The sequence below is a fragment of the Saccostrea echinata genome, unplaced genomic scaffold, assembly GCF_033153115.1.
Source record: "Saccostrea echinata isolate AGI-Se365-2 ecotype Australia unplaced genomic scaffold, CSIRO_AGI_Sech_v1 ptg000033l, whole genome shotgun sequence".
Taxonomy (NCBI): Eukaryota; Metazoa; Mollusca; class Bivalvia; order Ostreida; family Ostreidae; genus Saccostrea; species Saccostrea echinata.
In genome coordinates this window covers 7,673,609-7,694,424 of record NW_026889782.1, presented here as the reverse complement: position 1 = coordinate 7,694,424, position 20,816 = coordinate 7,673,609, and the positions used below count along the sequence as shown (strand labels likewise).

The 20,816-nt window shown below is 37.1% G+C and overlaps 1 long non-coding RNA gene across 1 annotated transcript; it reads left to right on the top strand.

Moving 5' to 3' along the window:
- Positions 1-2,092: 2,092 nt before the first annotated feature.
- On the top strand, positions 2,093-3,343 carry LOC133198967 (uncharacterized). Its single transcript, XR_009722691.1, has 3 exons — positions 2,093-2,159; positions 2,271-2,353; positions 3,245-3,343. It is a non-coding gene; the product is annotated as an uncharacterized LOC133198967 (long non-coding RNA).
- Positions 3,344-20,816: the final 17,473 nt, after the last annotated feature.

Genomic DNA, 20,816 nt, shown 5'->3' with positions numbered 1-20,816 from the left:
TAATCTATATTTGATAGGTCTTTCCATCGACAAAATATGTAACAACGACTTGTGCAACGACTTATAGTTAAAGTGTTCTATTGTAGTGTGTTTTCATAGTAAAATCGATAGCGTCACTTGGGAAAATTTCATCTTGTGTAACTGCGGGGAAAAATGGCGAACTGACCCAGGTCCAGAATCTGTTTTGATAGCATGGCTGCTCCAAATTCGTTACTTGTTTGTTTTGGATTATACATAAGCTAGACTCATTTGATCGAAAGAACAAGGTAAGTGATACCATATTTTCTAATTAGAGCGATCTGTACGTATTACGTAATTGGAGCCTCTCTCTCTTATTATGTACATTTCGTAATGTCACATTGTGCATAGGCGATTCGCATGTGAAGAGACTAAAATACTATCTCGGCGCACACGCAGCCATGTTAAGGCTGTCCGAAGGCTTAATATGCATTAGATATATACTATTTTATTTTGAGCTATGTTTTGATTTCAATTTGTACTCTATGTATACCTACACGGTTACGTTGTAAAGAGTTGAATAAGGTATTATAAAAAGGCATTTTTGTGATATCACATGACTGTGTTGATCACGTGACGGACACATAAATTTTCTTAAATGTTGCACAAAAATCGCATCGGCACAAGTGAAAAACAATGTTATTGTAAACGGCTTGTTACATAAATCAATTAAACGTATTCTTGGGTATATATAAAGTGCTGGGGGTAAGTCTGAATTTTACTTCTTAAGAAAATATTTCACGAGAAATTCAACTTACCCACATACAAGGGGTCATTTTCCACTCTTCATCGCAATTTATACAAAATGGGATAAAATACATACAATCCCCCAGCAAAATTCAGTTAGAGGACATATTTCTCTAGTAGATTCACACAGAATATCTTCAATTAATCCTTATTATTCACTTGTGCCAGTCTAATATATCTACGATTTATAAATTCTACTTCTATCTACGGACGTGTAAGGGGGAACATTTCACATTCATTTTTTGTAATTGTTTGAATACGTACATGTTAGACAAGAAAAAGGAATAACGATATTATACTGCAAATATTTACCATCATAACAGCCTCAAAACAACAATCCAGACACATGAATTAAACATCAACGTAAAGAAATTCTACATGTGATGTGAAAGGAATGTAAAAATTATGATACTTCCCCGTCATGTCTGCTCAAATTTGCAGTGACTTGACGTCATATGCCATTATGACGTCATATCTATGTAGTTCAGAGAAGTTACTACGGATGGTACACTGTGACTTTCTTCGGACAGCCTTATCCTAGCCGCGCACCATTCGAGTGCGTCAGCGTACAATATTGCTGGCCTGAGCTCAGTTAAATACTTTGGTATTGGCGGAGGATTAGTAGCGTGTGATCGCCACTTAGCTTTGTTTACTTCTGCCGTGAGACACTATAAACCACACCATCTTATAGTTTGTCTACGGGGTAACGATTTGGATGTAGTTGATTCGGATTGGAGTGCAGAATGTGTTATTGCGAAGCTTGTCACATTTTTGACACAATTAAGGAACCGATTTCATTTAAAAACTGTCACTGTTCTGAGTTGTTTTCCGAGGCAAAGAACTAGGACTATTCCACCTGAGAATTATAAGTTAGGAGTCATTGAAACCAACAGTTTTTACAGGAATTTTGTAAAAATCATCAGCTGACTTCCTGAAAATGAAGAGGATTCCCTGAGAGTAAACAACAGATTCTTTGTGATGGAGTTCACCTAAACAATTACGACTACCAAAAACTGATAAGACAACTGAGGGGAATTCTCCTTTCTCATCATCGTTCAAGTAAATGTTAATTCCTGTATTTTACGGTTATAAGTCAGGGGCTTCTAACATAGATTTATAATTTATTTTCATAAATGTTTGACAATAATTTGTATACATACTATCTATTATACCATTAATATGTTGTAAAATTACTTAACAACTATAGTTGTACAATGAGATAAAACTTGATGCTGATACATGTATGCTAATTGTATTATCTGACATTCTCTTTCAACATTTGATCGTCAAAAAGTGCTGTAGGTGTCATAACAGTATTACGTTCAAGGTCAAAACATGGCCGACCCAAAATAATTCCTGAGTTTTTCCCTTGATTGCAGGACTTTAGCAGAGAGGTAGGTGCCAAGATTTTTTTCTGAGATGTAAAACAATATATTCTTTTCCAGTAAAAATAGAAGGAAAAAATAAATGAGACCAATTTATATTTTTTCTAAATTTTATTTCAGGATAGAGTGATGAGGCCAAACACATGGCTTTCAAGCACCTAATTGACTTTGATGTAAACAAACTTGAACGCCTTGCTGGATGGGTATGTATTTTTTTGTACTGCAATGTTAAGTAACAGTAGTACTTCAAGATGTGAAAGTAAAACATCTGAGAAGTTTGTTTTGAATGAGTGAGGCCATACTAAATGTGAGTAATTTTGGTAAAAATATACAGTAGAATTTAATACTGTTGTGCAACCTGCAGCGAGGGCATTTGGAAGGTAAGTGTTTATATTTACATGAAACTTACATGTTAATTTTAGCTTATATGGGGAGTCTGGGTCCTTAAGGGGATTTTTTTTTATCTACATCATGGATGCTGACTGGTGGCGGGAAAATTAGAGATTTTGCTTGAAAAAATTGATACGGGTAGGGTGAATGGGTTGGGGTGCAATTTTTTTTATGGTAATTTAGCTACAAATAGAAGACAGAGGGGAAATAATATAGGGCCAACATACGGGAGGGTAAAAATCACATTTCCAGACAAAACGAGAAAAGTCCTATTAGCACACAGATTCATGTACATGCTTCATACAAACACATTACATATTCCACATGATAAGCACATCTCGCACATATGTCACAATAGTCTTTGCATTAATCTATTACACTTACGTCTAGAAGACGCAGCAGTTGATAACGATAGACAACTATGTAAAAAGTTCATTCCTAAAGTCTGTTTAAAGCATGCGGGCCATCCTGATTGTCTCTTTGAGAACTTAAGGTAAGTCATTTCTTTGTTTTGCTGTAAGAATCTTCACTTCTCTTCGGTAAGGGGGGGATCACTCATCCTCTTCACGTATCCGACATTGGTATCAGTCCCTCTTTGAAATACATGTTAATTTTTCTCTCACGTTCTCAAGTCTCTTTTTACGGTATGTCACAGACTTTTTTCGTAATTTGTCAGATAGGTATTTTTCTGGTCTCTTTTGCAGTTGACGGGTCACATGTGTGTTTGACGGCAATGGAGCTCCAAGGGCAGCACACTTCATGGAAGTGGTCCATGATTCATCCTGTGTATGGCGGAGTAGATCACGGAACATGTAGCATTCTTTGGATTTGACCTCGAATAACCTCTGTGGTGTGCCTCGGATTTCTGAGTGTTGGTCCCATACCTGGTAGAGGTAAGTGTATTCCTGTTAAAGCGGAAGTTCACTAGCTGACGTAGGGTCTCCTGGTCTTCTTCTGTAGGTTGTAGCTTCCTTGCATGGGGTGGGAGAAACTCTTTGGGCCAACACTTTTCAGGTAGGCCTCTACATACTAGTGAGTGGCTGGCACAGGTCCTTCCACATTTGCCCGAGTAGCAATTGACGATAGCAACCGTTGCATAGCTTAGAACATTGAACAGCTTCTCTGTGTCCCCTGGGAATTTTTTCAGTGCGTGATCGTACTCGGCTGTACACCTCTTCATCAGGTCGACGGGGAACTTTCTCTTTGTAGCTTGTCTGTCTGCAGCTGTTCTACCTGGAAACATTCTTTGACTAAACTTTGCAGCATCAATTGCTTTTTTCTGTGACTGGGCGAGGTGACGAGTATCCCGTACGGCCTCCACGGTCTGTCCATGCTCTTTCATTGCCTTCTGCACTCCACGGTAGGCTGCATTGTCTCCATCAGAGGTGATCTGGCCTATGTACTAGTAGGTAGGCTCTGGGCCACTTAGGAACTCTCGGCAGATTTCCTCTGTGGCCAAGTCCTCTCTACCCCTGGGCTGGTCCATCATTAAGGTGGCAGTACACTTCCCGGGATGATCCAGATACTTGGTTCCTTGGCTTCGTTTATGATGGAGTTTGTTTTTTGTGACCACTCCAATAATTTTTTTGCTTGGTGTAACATCTTCGGAAATGGTATATGTACTTTGTGTTGTAGGTTGAAATGGGTTTCTGTCTCTGGACCAGTAGAGGGGATTGTTGTAGCGTCCGTCACCTTCCACGGGAATCGGAGTTTGACGTGGAAATCCGTAGCTCTCCAGTACATCTTTGAGGTGAGTCATTTGCCTTTGTAGATCTTCTCTAACCATGTTTATAATCCTGGATCCTACCTTGTTAGCATTGTACTGCAAACCACTATAAGATGGTGCTTGGCAGTTGAGGGCCAGGAACACTTCCTGTAGTGTAGTTCCCATAATGGGGTTGTCCATCAGGGCTGTCCATAGGGTAATGTTTGGTTTAGCTGTATTAGGTCCTCTCAGTCCAGTTTCTATCTCCCCATACAGTTTCGTGCTCTCGGTGCGGAGTGTACAGTACATGCACCTCAAAGTCTCCTTCCAGCATACCCCTTTTTGTTTTTCGGCCTGGTAGTCAAACTGCAAGTTGGTAGGGCAGTTTGGGCTAACTTCATTATGAAGATGGAATGCTTTGTTGAACATGTCGCATGTCTTCCCTGCATCTAATAAGTCGGTGTTATATTCTGGGCCAGGAGTAGAATTTGCATGAAGCATGTTGCCTTCGGCCGGAGTTGCATGATAGGCTGTTGAGGGTTTAGTTGGTAAGCATTGTCTCTTAAAATGCACTCTCCAGTCTTGCTGATTTTGGCAGATACGTGCCCCCCTCACATAATTAGGCTTTCGTTTCTTCCATCCACTGAGGGGGGACCCCCTTTTACGGCCATCTTGGACTTTGAAAGGACCTCGTTTACTCTGACTTTTTTCCTTCATTTTTCGGTCTGACTGCTCTAATATTGTTTTGATTTCTCTCTTTCTTTACTCAATAAACTAATGATTAAGTTTTAAGGCAACTGAGTGCCAACTTCTTAAGAAGTAGCCATGACTAATTCTTATTGCTTCAGCCTCTAATGGCAGTCAGAGCTGGCAGCACCATAGCCAATCGGGCTGTCATGGCTGATAAATGTAGCAGATCCTAAAGTGCTTGCAGTGTAGTGACAGACAAGGTAGTTCTCCGTGGAAACAACATTGTTTCAGTTGTAAGTAATAACACTTGTTTTTTGATTTGATGAGTTTATTTAATAAAAATCATCATATTTAAGCAATTTTTTCACAAAAATTGTCCAAAAACTCAAAAGCACACATCAGAGAATCATACATAACACACTTATACATAAGTTCAGTATTTCAACATTACTAGGTAAAACTTTCATTCTCATTGATTGAGGAAAAATAATTAAAAATCTTAATTTACAGTACATGTGAAATCCTGATGATACACACATTTATCAGGTAAACAGAGACTTTTTTCATTTGGCCTAAACTGCTTTATTAGCATGAAATATAAAAAATCAAATATGCCATCACATACACAAATCTATGAACTTATTATTCAGGTAATAAATATTTTTTTTAAAAAATTAATTTTTATTGCAGCCATTTGCAGGTGTCATAACAGTATTACACTCAAGGTTCACGTCAAAACATGGCCGACCCAAAATAATTCCCGAGTTTTCCCCTTGATTACAGGACTTTAGCAGAGAGGTAGGTGCCCAGATTTTTTCTGAGATGTGAAACAATATATTCTTTTCCAGAAAAAATAGAAGAAAAAAATAAATGAGACCAATGTATATTTTTTTAAAATTTTATTTCAGGATTGAGTGATGAGGCCAAACACATGGCTTTCAAGCACCTAATTGACTTTGATGTGAACAAACTTGAACGCCTTCTTGCTGGATGGGTATGTATCTTCTTGTACTGAAATGTTAAGTAACAGTAGTACTACAAGATGTGAAAGTAAAACATCTGAGAAATTTGTTCTGAATGAGTGAGGCCATACTAAAGGTGGGTAATTTTGGAAAGAATATATAGCAGAATTTAAGGTCAGACGATACGTTCCTCAAATGTCTGTTTTGTATTCCTTCGAATTATGTGGAAAATATTCAAAATCTTAATTACCTTCTGATTTCTAAACTGGTTTCTAATTGTCTTTTAAAAAATGAAACAACAAAAAATGTGTTATTGGCTAAGTAAGTTTTTTTTCCAAAAGGATTTTATAGGAAAAACATCCTCTGGTATCTTGCACAAATGCCTGGTAAGGTACCTCAAGTTTTTTCGAGTGAACATGTTAAAGTTGCAATACTTCAATGACAAAATCTTAGAAAAAATAATATATTATTGAGGAACGTATCGTCTGTCCTTAATACTGTTGTGCAACCTGCAGTTGTCTACTAGAACATTCTTTATTTGAATATTTGGCTTGAAACAGGTAATTCCTAACTCAGTTATTTATGTTGAACATACATACATTGGGCTCATTGCATACAAACTTTATAATATAGCTAGTGTAATGGATATGCCCTGAATATACCCAATAGCTATGACCCAATAATTTTCATGCTTGTGTGACCGTGTGAAATGAACAGGTTTTGAGTGACAAATATTTCTTTGATATAGTGCTAATAATAACATAATTATAGACCTTGACCGCAGTTTGATGCCACCTGTACCTAAATGAACATACTAATCATTATTCAATTATATCAATTATGTCTTTCTGTTTAGAGTAACTCATCATTTTAATTGTCTATTTCATTGTTTTTATAAATTGGTTGTTTTATACAAGATCTACAGTTGGAAACAGGACCTTGCACTGTCCACGCCGACACTCAGATCGTAAAGAAAACGCAAAGTTTTGGATCGTAATAAATTATTAAACGAATTACCGACTTGTGTACTTCTACCGGTCATATTTGGTGGAGAATCCTAAGGGTAATTTACCCAGGGCTACTGCATATATTTTGTAGTAGTTAGATCCCAGTACTTTCGTTACAGCTAAGCGAGTTTGCCATCCTTTATACCAGAATTCCCTAACCATGAATATTTTACCGTTTGCTCCTGCGTGGATGCAACCCGTCCGACCGCGCTTCACCTTGCAACGATGTGAACGCTGCGGATTAAGGCATGGGTGGTTCGCATGCAACACATGGACGTCAACATGTCTCAAGTGTGGAAGAAGATGACACTATGCACGGATGTGTAGGACACGGAATCCCCAATCCATCTGCGCTCTCTCTTCTATACCGACACGTTCCATCGAAACACAGACGGACGAAACTTGTACGGTGCGAAGAAAATCAAAAAGAAAGCAGATCAGAGACAGAGAATCATCAAGTTTCGGACAACCCGTAAAGAAAAATCATGTTTACGTGAAATGCCCTTCTCTTTAGTAAGTGTGATTGAAATTCATACTGAAACATTGGAATCTCAAGTTAAAAAATTCAGGGAACAGGCAGCATTGCACAAATCAGAGGCCCAGTATTATCAAAACAAATGGTTGCGTGAGCGGCAAGTGTCTTTAACTCGATTGTTAGAAAAAGAAAGAACTATCAGAGAACTTCAGGAAAAACTTGTAGCTGCAACAAATGAGCTTCAGGAGTCGAGGAAAGCTATTTCTGACTTTGAGCGTGTAAGCAAAGACAAACAAGATCAGATTAATTCTCTGATCGAGCAAAACAAACAAGCTGAACAGTTTCTTTCCTCAAGGAAGGCAATTTACAATGGTCCGCCCCGTGGAGCTCGAAACCAGCATCCATGAAATTCAAATATTGCCAGAAGAGCTCCCAACAACACTAGACAAACTTGGAAACACGAGGACGTGTTTTGGAGGGCAAAGGGGTACTGTGACCGCGTGAAATGAACAGGTTTTGAGTGACATTTCTTTGATATAGTGCTAATAATAACATAATTATAGACCTTGACCGCAATTTGATGCCACCTGTACCTGAATGAACATACTATTTATTATTCAATTATATCAATTAAGTCAATTATGTCCTTCTGTTTAGAGTAACTCGTCATTTTAATTGTCTGTTTCATTGTTGTTATAAATTGGAAACTGGACCTTGCACTATCCACGCCGACACTCAGATCGTGTAGAAAACGCCAAGTTTTGGATCGTAATAAATTATTAAACGAATTACCGACTTATGTTTTTCTACCGGTCATGTTATTATTACGGTGTAAATTTTGATAAAAAACAATTTCAGTGGCATGTTTTAACTATCTTTGAAATATACTTTTAATCTATTGTAATTACATAAACAATGAAACATTGTTTCATTGTTTCCGGAAAGTTTTACACTTATTTTCCCCGGTGATTATTCCCCACCGCTCCGGCGATTCTACTGCAGGTATGTGTATTTCTCGGACTGCTTCCAGAAATAGTCCGAAGAGTGTTGCTGTTGCAGAGACGCAAAGGAAGAGTGTACTTTATCTGCAGACTAAGTCCGTTAGCAAACGGCGCAGGGAATCAAGAAGAATAAAAGAATTTTATGACAGACTGCAGCTAGTGAAATTGTTACCATTTCACGACCTTGATTCTGAGGACGTCCGCAATTTATTTAAATCAGATGCAGCGGGCCTTAGCAACCAACTAGCTGCAATACAGACTCAGAATTAAGCCCTTAAGACAAAAGTCATTGGACTAATACGGAAATGTGATAATCTTCATACCGTGGCATCCGCTCTTCACAAACAAATCTTAAAGTTACAGAACAGACCAAACGAACTAAGACCATACGACTCAATTAGACGTGTCGACAGACAACACCTTTTCCTCCCGCTACCAACCCAAACCAAGCGTTACTGGTACCAACAACCCAGTGTTCCACATACCAATCCACGGTGATTCCTGAGACGATGACGTCTCATTTTTCGAAGCGAGAGGGAATTATCACGGTGTAAATTTTGATAAAACTATTTCAGTGGCATGTTTTAACTATCTTTGAAATATACTTTTAATCTATTGTAATTACATAAAACAACATAAAAGACTAATTATGCTAATTACCATGTAACTCAAGATGTTTCAATTTAATCGATTTACTCAACATGTCACGAGTTATTCTATCTTAGCCATCTGTCACTCATCGGAATTGTGCTAATTGTCATTGTTATATTTTATTATTTATATGTTACATGCAACATTGTTCATCAGTCAAGTCCTAGGCTTCGGATTGTTCGGGTGTAATTTTTGGATTTCCAGAATTCACCCTACCGACCTAAGTTTAAAATAAAGTGCTATTCCATCGTTAGCATTTTCATGTTTCATTGTTGCCGGAAAGTTTTACACTTATTTTCCCCGGTGAAACTTGTCTGCTAAGTCATGGCAGCTATTATAGTTTCGAGCATATTTCATTAGTTCAAAGCATATTTTACTAGCTAAGCATTATACTAGCTCAAGCTTTTAGCTTAGAGCATAATTAGCTCAAAGCATGTTCACCAACTTTGTTGGTAAAAATAAGAAGGTTGGGGACCTTCCTAGTTCAAAGCATACAACTATTAGCTCAAAGCATTTCCCCAACCTATATGGCACATGTTATGTTATGCATTCTCATTTTTATTTTTCCTCCATTCAGCATGGCTTCTAGACCTAAGAGGAAGAAAATGTCAAACGACCTTCCCACAGAGAGGTCAGCAGTCGTAGCAACTGGTCACAATCAGGAGGCCACACAACCACAGTCTCCAGACGTGGAAAGCATGGTGAAAGCTTACATGGCAACAATTATTCCGACAATTGAGAAAACGTGCAGAGAAATTAATTATCTCACAACAGATCATGGTGTCTTCTGAAGCCACTAGTTCTGTAGCCAGTGCTACCGTCACCACACCCACACCAGCAAGGGACACAAACCCTGAAGAAAGTCGTTCAATAGAATTTTTGTGATAACTTGATCTTAGAAACTTCATACTATCTGAATTATCAATTGGAGAGCATGAAGAGTAAAGGAAACATGCTAAACACCCAAACAATCCAGAGCATAGGACCTGATGACTTTATTATCACATTATACATTAGATTACATAACATTTGGCCATTCTCGAATACATCATTCAAGTCCAGCAAAACAGAAGGAATTAAGCTGGTCAGGTCAACACTTGTCGATTATCTTTATCAGAGTAACTAATGGATGTTTATTTTAAATGCATACCAAGTCTCTCTACCTTAAGAATTTTTATAAATCTACACATACTCATAAATTGCAGACGTTTGATAAAAAACACCAAAGTGAAGGATAGATGTTGAAAATTCTTATGCTTCAATGCAAAGATGTTAGCTCATTTGTAACAAGTTAATTTCTTTTAATAAAACATTTTCTTCTAAATTATCAAAATTGTTCACAAATTGATGTTTAGATTTCTATGTGTTGTAACTTTTTCTTTCAAAAGTACTCAGTGGCGGATTTAAGGGGGGGCGCACCCGGCGCGCGCCCCCCCCTAAAATTGTCAAAGTTAGCTTTATAAAATTCATGGTTTTGTCGAGAAAATGAAAATATGAATCAACAATCTAAAAACCAACCTGTGACTGAGTGAATGAGTAATAAGTTACGATAGCTCATGTTTTAAAGCTTTTCTAGACAGGTTCTGTGTGCGCCCCTGACGCATCGTTACTTTGAGATCGTCACTGCATGCGAGCACATATAATGTTCTTATTATTTAGCATTTTTGTATATACTTCTCATTTTGGTATTTTTTTTCAATATCCCTTCATGATGGCATTCTGATTATTTTTTTTTTTTTAGAAAAATGTCTAACACACGATGACATAACGTTATTAACGTGTGTGAAGGTCAAACTTATACAAACTTATACGTACTGATTCAATATTTCTAATTTCCTGGGAATTTTTTGCAAACTAAACATTGGTTGATAGTAACTAATATATTCACTTTTTGTTTAAATACTTGGAGTATATTTTTTCATTCTTTGACCATTTTCCATTTAAAAAATTAAATGTTAATTTTGCCGAACAACACGGTGACCGTGTGCAGCTAATTCACATAAATCAGTCAATAACAGAACTATTCTTATCAGAATTCCGCGAGAAGTGGAGCAAAATCTGACCTTTAAATTATATCTTCAGCAGCTCCATAATTCAGGCTGTAATAGGCACTGAATGTCGCGAACAACCTGTCGATTCTAAATCAGCTAACAGCTTAACTGAGGCCAAGTCCCTTAAATTTTAACTTGCATACACAAAATATTTGATATCATAAAGACCAGTACATGCATGATGTTAATTATTGAAATGTGTATGTTACCTAAATCAATCGTTTTTAAATATTTATCTACAATAACAAATGTAGATCAATTTCGTTAAAATGTTTAGCTCTTTTATTTGATCCGCTTGTTCATTTATGACGCATCCGTGTTCGATGTGCGCAGGAAACGTTTCCTATATTGTATTGTCGATCTAATTTCCGATCATGAAGAAAAGGAAAATATTTGATTATTTTAAAACAAGAGACTCGGAGGATGGCAGAAAAAGGTTTGTTTTTTACCCTTACATGTAAGAAATGATATATGCCTGAGTTTTTATTTTTTTTTAAATTAAAACTTAGAAATAAGATACACGTGACAATAACCCTGTGGAACGATTATTTGAATTTGTGCAATGTGAAGGCACAAGTGGGTTAGAAATTTGTGACAATGTCATTAAATCACTTTCATCCGCTGGCATTGATGTGAAATGCTGCCGTTCTCAAACAATGGATGGGGCAGCAAACATGTCCGGAAAATACAATGGTTTTGCTGCAAAATTCCAAGAAGTTTCTCCAAAGGCAACATATCACTACTGCAGTAACCACGATTTGAATCTAGTCCTCTGCAAGAGTTGTCAGGTGCGGGAAGTGCATGTGATGTTGGATGCATTGAAGCAACTTGGAATTTTTTTTTCATTACTCCCCGAAGAGGAGCAGGCGTCTCGAACAAGCTATAACTACCGTGAATGAAGGAAGGCCATCAAAAGATGCCATTACAAAATCAAAAATGAAAATATTTTGTGAAACTCGATGGGTGGAGAAAATAACAACACTGCAGGATTTTGAAGACCTATATGAAGCTTTACTTACTTGTTTGGATGCCATTGGGTTTTCTGAACGCGGATGGGATGGCAAAGCGGTTACAGAGGCATATGGACTTATGAAGCGCATAACAGATTGCACATTTATTGTCAGTTTCCAAACAGTATTGCATCTTTTTGGATATTTGATGGGACTTAGTAAGAAACTACAGGGAACTGAAATGGACGTTATTCAAGCTTACAACATGGTAGAACTTGTAAAGGAAACCGTAAAATTTGCAAGAACCAATGAAGCTGATTACAATATCATATATACAAAGTCAGAAAAAATGGCAAGATTAGCTGACATTACAATAGAAATTCCTAGAAGATGTGGTAGACAAACTCACAGAAGTAACATCGAAGCAGAAGATGCCAAAGAATATTTCAAACGTACAGTTTTTATACCGTTTTTGGATAATGTTATTCAGCAAATGGATATGAGGTTTGGTACTCTTGCTAAAGCAGCTCTTCGTGGATTTTACCTACTACCAAACAATCTTAACAAAATCACAGAGGAAACAGTCTCTTCTCTAGTTGATTTCCATAACACTGATTTACCATCCTCTTCTACTTTTTCTCAAGAACTGGAGCTCTGGAAGAGGTTATGGTCTAGCCAGGAAGACCGACCAAACACCATAGCTTCCACACTATCAGACAGAAGAACGTGTTCAACTCTATTCCCAAATGTTACAAAAATTTTACATTTTCTACAGCTAACAGCAGTTTCTTCAAGTGGAGTAGAACGCGGAAACTCAGCTTTAAAATATATCAAACGAGCATCGAGGAGTTCTATGGGAGAGGAAAGATTAAATGCACTTCTTCTTCTTTATGTATGCCAGGACATCAACATTGACGTCGAATCCGTCGTTGAAATGTATGCCAGGCAGCAGCCACGAAGAATGCTTCTTATCAATCCTCTAGCAGAGAAATAACTATGCAGATTTTTTAAAAATTGATTATTTTATTTTTATGTGATTTAAGCAATAAACTACAATTCAAGACCCTTGCCTCCTTTACTTAATTACTTGTTCTACCTATTAATGCTAATAAGACTACATGTTGCTTAACTGAATCATTATTTAGTTGCTTACTTTGATAAGCAGATACCATATATTACATGTAACTGGCTAAAAATTACAACCAACACTTTAAAGCATTAGCGTCAGATTGTTAATCAAACATTAAACATTAAAAATCCGTAATTTTTTTTTTTATGGAAAAAATGTGAAAAGAAAAATGTAAAAATGTCTACACAGTAGACCTCATTTTTACCCTACAAAATCTCTAGAATCCAGGAGCTTCCGGGGGCTTCGCCCCCTGGACCCACTGGGGGCCTCGAGGCGGCCCCCAGACCCCCTGCCTACTTTGTGCGCCCCCCTAACTTCAAATCCTGGATCCGCGCCTGGTACTGGTTATATCTTTGTATCCATGAACAGTCCCGTTGGAAGAAATTTCAGAAATTTTCAGTTTAGGGTGGACACTATCAAGTTACAGAGCATAAAGAGGTATGATATCAGAAGTTAATATTTACTTGATTTAGGGGACACAAGCATAAAAAAGCTATGTATAAATCGGCAAAATTATTGGGGGGGGGGACGGTCCCCCTCCCCGGTTCTTGCATCCACGAAAAAAAAGAAATTGCAATATAGTGTATATAGAATAAATTCATATCCAGGTTTTATTTTATGTTGTTGCCACTGAATTGAACATTTGTTTCTCAGCAAAAGAATTCATTTCATGGCTCAGAGTTAAACGTATGCTGATTTAACTGGTTTTAACTTTCCTTGATTCTTCGCGTAAAAATAAATTTTCTGAAGTCAGATAAGCTTTTTAAGAAAGCTAATACTTGTAAGTTTTCTTGTTTGTTATCAATTCCATACCTCCGTACATAAGTAGGTTTAAATGTCTAAGTACAATATGTTTGCCTTTACATTTAATCACGAGTGATTAACAGATCGACTTAACTGATGCAATAATGAGACGTACTATCAAACCGTACGAGAAGTAGTCGTTTTCTGAGGTACACTATGCTACAGTAGATAAACTCTGCTACGCTCCTTGTTAAAGCTGAACACGACTCGTAAATAGGCATACGCCATTTTCGATATTATATCTACGATACATCAACACCAGGGTATACTATTCGCATTCGTTACACCTGACTGATTTATTGTCACGGGTATCGGCGTGGAATGGCGACCCGTGTTCGTGCTGGTTATCTTGCAATACCTTTGTTTACATTTTATTGTAGTTACGTGTATCTGCGTTTGTTTGTATAATGCACTAACCTGTACAACTATAATTGTAAGTTTCTTTTGTATCTACTTTCCTGCATTAGACGAGGTATTACAGTTATTTTTGAGTGCTGTGTAGCATACGTCCGCCTACACCGGTGTCGACTGATCATACTGAACAGTGTCCAAGTCAGGCCCTTTATATAGGGGTCCTCAGATATAGCGAGAATCCGAACAAAAATGGCGGACTCATTGCTTTTACGAATCATGTTCAGCTTTAACGTACGAAGAGCAACGAGAGGAGCTCCAAGTGGTTCTTCGAGGTCCTGCTTGAAGGAAGAGGACATTTTTTATATGCCAACCATGTGCCGAGAGGATGGACATGAGGACAATAAAAATATATACGTGGGATTGCTTATTGAGGGATAATTACATTTCATGTACCCAAAGCTAATAAGACCTGATTTACATATTAGAGTGCACGTGTACCGAAATGCACTTGGATCCCCAGATTTTGGGCCATCATTAAAAATATCTGTGATTCCCCTAACCCGACCCAAATATCTAGAGTTGGGTAGGTAGGCAAATAATTTTTTTGACAGCAGCTTTGAAAATACATTCTTAAAATTAAATGGAATGATACCTTTAAAAATAAGTACAAATGAAAGCGATTTGTAAACAGCTAGAATACCATACAAATGCCATTCAGACTCAACATTTAAGGTAAATTTATTCACAACTATTATTCAATCAAACTTGTGAAATATCTCATATATACCAGAGTAAATTTGCTGAAATTGAATACATCTGTTTAAAAGGTTCTCGGGTATGCAAAGACTGGACACCAGAGTATATTTTTCATACCTACTTTCAACTTCCAGTGCTTGTAATGCAATGTATTTTTCAGGGCTTTGAAATATGCAGTAGTCCTAAAGCATTTCCTTTTGGAGTCTCGAAATAAGGAGTTATTTCTAAGTTGCAGGTTCAAATATCAGTGCGGGACGTTGAGACCGGTTTGAATGAGACCATAAAAACTTAGGTCCAGTGTCGCAGTAGATACTGGCATGAAAAACATCCCTCACAGCTCAATGGCCTAAAGTGCAGCGTACAAGTCTAAATTTGGAGCCCTTTCAGCAGACAAATACAAAAATGTTGTTGTCACAATAATTATCAAAAGGATTCAAATCAAAGGAACAACCAATCTTCAAGGACCTTATTAAAGAAAAATACACGGACGTCTCAGAAAGTCTTTATCATAATTTCAAATCTATTTGGAAAAAGTATGTTAACAATATTTAATTGGGATAAATCATATCTAAAAAATGATAAAATGTCATACACAATGTCAAAGTCATGAAGTTTAACCCTTGAATAAAAGGCATGAAGAAAGGGCATTTGAATTCTATTCATTAGGATGAAATGTGCAGACTTCTTTACAACTCCTTTGGTTCCATATTGTAAACATAGGAATATTGATGAACTGTTTATAAGATCAAAACTCAAATTAAATAAAATGCAGTGAAATTGATTGTTGTGTTCACAAGGTGGGTCCCTTGTCTGCTCATGAAGGGTATCGTAAGGAGGGCCTACGGACCTAAGCATGCTCTCTACGTACCTTAATTTTAAGACAGGTAAGTAAATACAACCGAAACACTCTTAATAGGTCATTGTATATTATATTTTTATTAAAGTGTTTCAAGAGTGTAGGATTCTTATATGCTAAAAGCATAAGGTTGATACTTCGCCTTTCTTTTAAAACACGAACTAACCCTTTGTGACCACATATTGTGGGCGCCCATTTTGTTTCCAATAAACTCTTGAAAATCACAGAATAAAATCAGTCGTTCTGATAAAAACGGATTTTGATGCAATTCTATTTTATAAAAGTTAATAAACATTAAAGAAAAAATATTGGAATAATCTTATGAAACAATTTTTCCAGTCGGCGCGTTTTAATTGGGTCGGTCGCGTTAGGGGAAACAGAGGTAATTTTTATTTTGGCATTGCTTGTTTTTCCAAAGTTTTGGGTGTAACTGGTCTGCCTAATTGGAAATTTTACTAGAAGGTTAGCTCTTACATCTGTCAGCCTTGCAGGTAACTAAAAGCAGGTTATTATTTTTGTTAATAGAACATAGGTGATCTGCATTGCATTTAGTCAAATGAAATGAATGACCCAGTCACAGCAGTATAGTTCTAGATTTTGTGACAGGGAATTCAGTTTCAATCTGTCAATTATGAAGAAATTCCGTACAAGTGTTGCGATCTTTTTAATGTTGATGATTATCAGATCAGTGCAGTGTGCTGTTCTTGCAGGTCTTTAAAGGAAATTCCTAATGTTGCCACATCGCTGAATATCGTCAACTCATTAAAGTACTTTCAACTGGTAAAAGCTCAAACCTGATTATAGATGTGGAAACATAATGTTACTGTTACATCTAACAGGGAATAAAATCTTTGATCCTATGTTAGTTTTCACATGCATTATACCCTTCGTTGTTTTCTAAGGAGTTTATCAGTTCTTTCAGAATGAAATAATTCTTTTATGAGGATTTTAAATTTCCTAATGTTTTTGTTATCTGCCTCTGAAACAACTTCTTTTTGTACGTTTTGTTACTTAATTACACACCGGCCCATTACCTTCTATATTCCCCGGACCTATACCAGAGTTAAAGAAGCCGGATTGTTAGCCACATTTCTATTGGTCGGTCTCTGAATTTTCATCAAGGTCTTCCTCAGATGCAAAAATTGTACTGAATAAGAATGCTACTCATCGTGTGAACTAGATTCGGATAAAACTTTTGGCAGTGTTCACTCTTGCACGCCAACTAGAAAGCCTACACGCAGTACTGACCGAGTAGACGGGGGCCGTTATCTGAAAGATTTGGACACTAGTAACACAATCAGCTTATATATCCAAGTTTGAGGAGCACTCTTGTTTTTTTTTTTTTATTTTGAATGGACCTCGGAGATACAGGATATCTCATGTAAACCTGAGTAAAGCCTGGAGGCTGAATGAGGGAATGGGTGTAATTAAACCAATTTATATTTAATAATTCTTGTTCAAATATGAACAATTTTTATCATGCATATAAGTTGATTAATTTATATATATCTAAAGTGATTTAAAACACCCAAGCTGCGTAAAGGAAGGCATTGATTTTGATGAATTTCCTCCTTAGAAAAGAAACTATGAGTGTAAGTTGGATTACCACTTGCAGAATTAAATCCAAGTTCCCCTAAAATACAATTAAAGTGATGAGCCTTGCAAACAAAAACAATGTTGTAACTTAAAGCTTGCTTTGTCAGCGGGGACCAGTACACATTGATCGTGTTATCTCTCCACCGGCAAATGGTAGGCGGTCACGGTAGCTCAGTCAGTTGAGCGCTCGTCCCGTGATCGGAAGGTCGAACGGCCATCGGCGACTGACTTAAGTCGATAAAAATAGGCTGCAACTGTTCCTACGCCAAACGCTCGACACTTTGAAGTTTAATTTGGGGGGTCTTCGGATAAAACCTTATAAACAGAGGCCCCATGTCACGGTAGGCGTTGGCACGATAAGAACCCTCATGCTCAATTGCCCTGAGTACCGAGTATAGGTCTAAATTTGAAGCCCTTCGCCGGTATATCGAGAATTTTTCACTCATTTGGAGACGCCACCATTTGCCGGTGGAGAGCTGCAAATTCTGACCTACACTCAGCACTCAGGGTCACTGAGCAGTGAGGGATCTTTTTCGTGCCAGGACCTACTGCAACATGGGACCTCGGTTTAAAAGGTCTCATCCGAAGGACCGGTCTCTACGTCCCACAGTGGGATTCGAACCTGCGACGTAAGTATCAACTCCTTACTGCGGGACTCGAGAGCAAGCGCTCTAACCACTGCGCCACGCGGGCCGAACGGGACGTAAAACAACATACGATCAATCATTAACAGGTGGTATTTTAGAGGCTTCCAACGATTAAAAAAGCAATCATGAATTAGCTTCACAACAGATTTCTTAAATTGGAATTATATTCTATAATTTTTACAGAGCTGTATCAAAAATAATCTGAAAAATATAAGGAAAAATATTAAATGAGAAATGTAGATGATTTTTGCACTTGTGAAGAAGAAAGTATCAGTTGAAATAATAATTCATAGCCATGCGTATTGATTTCTTACCGTTACACCATCCGATAGGTTTTCCCTGTTTACGTTCTCATTTTTATTTAAATTTTATACGAATGAAAATTTTTTACCTAATATTATCAACATGAGCTTTCAATTGTCTTTCTCATAAGATTTAAATCGTCGTTTAAATCATTGTTTTATCATTACATGCCTTGAAATGTCTGAATACCTTGAAAAACGGATTTCAAAGCATTTTCGTATTCGAAATTGAGGCATTCTGGTTTCCCATCCGGATTCCATGCTTTCATTAAATATCTTATTTTTCGGATTGAAGGCGTTTCTTCTGATTTCACAATAAATGTGGAAACAGTCATATAATTTACATTAGTAAGAACACTCACAAAATACAGGGGTAGAGTATATCCTGTAATTCTGTATGTGGCTTCCAGGAGGCAAACTAATTTCCACGCCGTCTTAAAGGTGTTGCTTCCTCTTAATCTAGTGAACTTACAGAACTGCCTCTTTATCCAGTGAACTTGCGGAAATTTGTGTCAGCAACCTGGTTTATGTCTAATGGTGAAATCTTTATCCAATAAAAAAACTTTCATCATGTTCTTCAAAGACTGTATCTGAATGTTTATAAGATATCATGATTACCATGTACATAAATGTATTACAGAATACTAATATTATGTATTAATGGGCTTTAATATGAAATATTCCTTTTTTATTATGTAAGTAAAAATACTTTCATAATAAATCCACTCATACAGCGAACTGATTTTCATTCCCTGAAGTCCCTGTCCCACAGTGAAGAGTTTATAGCTACTCTCAGTGTCATTGAAGGAGATCGAGTCATTATCAGTAAAGAAGCCTTATGAATTTAGTCGTTAGGCATCAAGGACAGATGCACTCATGATTTTTGAGTGCTCAGACATAACTACTATCTTGAATTCGTAGTTAAATGTCTTTACCTCCTTGATCTTTTTTAATTGGTTCTCATCGCTCAGAGTAGCCGTCATTGTGTTTATATGATAATGAAAGAGCATGAGCTTCAGTGAGATTTGTGTAGATGTCCATATACACATATTTCTAAGCTGCGTCATTCTTTTCCACTGCCAACTGCTTTAAAGCAGCAACTGTGTGATTTCCTCCCAAAATCTCCACAGACTCATGTTTTTGTGATGTCTGCTTCTGTAGAGGCTATTCCTATGAGGACTGTGAATGGTTCGAAGGATTTTTTAACTGATTTTACAAGGTCTTGGACGTGTTTGTTATTGAAAGCCTTTATGCAGTGTCCATCTTTGGGTGAAATCAAGTACTTTTCATAGTCTGTCATACAACTATGCATGATTTCATTTTTTTTTCAAGAAAAGAGGAATGTTTTTTAGGTCACCTTAATCATTCAGGTGACCTATTGCTATCTGTTTTTGTTCATCGTCCATCAATATTTGAACATTTCTAGGTATTTCCCTGAAACAAACCAATTTGGGCATATAGCATATAAGGATGAAGGGAACCTAAATTTCATAGCACCTGCCCTACCCTACCTCCTTTAAGGGATGGGACTTAACCATCAAATTTAGAGCAAATTTTACTGGACCGTAAAATTGTCTCATACAAAGTGGTTATTCAATAAGAGCGACTTCCAATTAAATGTTATTTTGAAACAATGAAATAGAAAGAATCTAGTCGGGGATTTAATTTGAGGTCAATACAAGCTATGATTCAATACAAGCGATTTCAATACAGGTATAGAGTAAGCTGTATAAGTAGAATTTTTAGCAAACCCGAATTTTAGCGATTTGTCCTTAAAAATCAGAATTTTAATTTAAGCTAGAATTTTAGCAATTTTATGACGCTTAGAGAATAAGGGTACTTAAAATGGGTGATACTCAATTTTAGCGATCTGAAAACCGCTCAATATGCCAAAATTAAATCAAATATGGAAATAGCGAACAGCAATAGAGCTGAAAAGTCCATAGACAAAAAAAACCAGGAGCAAAGCAAACACGGACCTCTACAAGCAACAGAGAGGTTTCTGCCCAGTATATTGCACTCCTACAGAGCATGCTGCCTGTCAAGACATTATGTTTTGACAAGGAGCACACGGCGGGTGTGACAGGTCGGCAGGGGATGCTCACTCCTCCATGGCACCTGATCCCACCTCTGATCTTTTGGAGGTCCGTGTTTGCTATGCACCTATTTTGTAATGTTAAATGGACTTTTGAGCTTGAATACTGTTCTTTATCTCCATATATTTCATTTTTTGAAAAAAAGGTCAACGGTTTAATATTTGATGAACCATTGAATATCTGATGAACCATTGCAGATAAAAAAAAAATTAATTTAATTTAATTCATCCTCTACCTCCTTTAC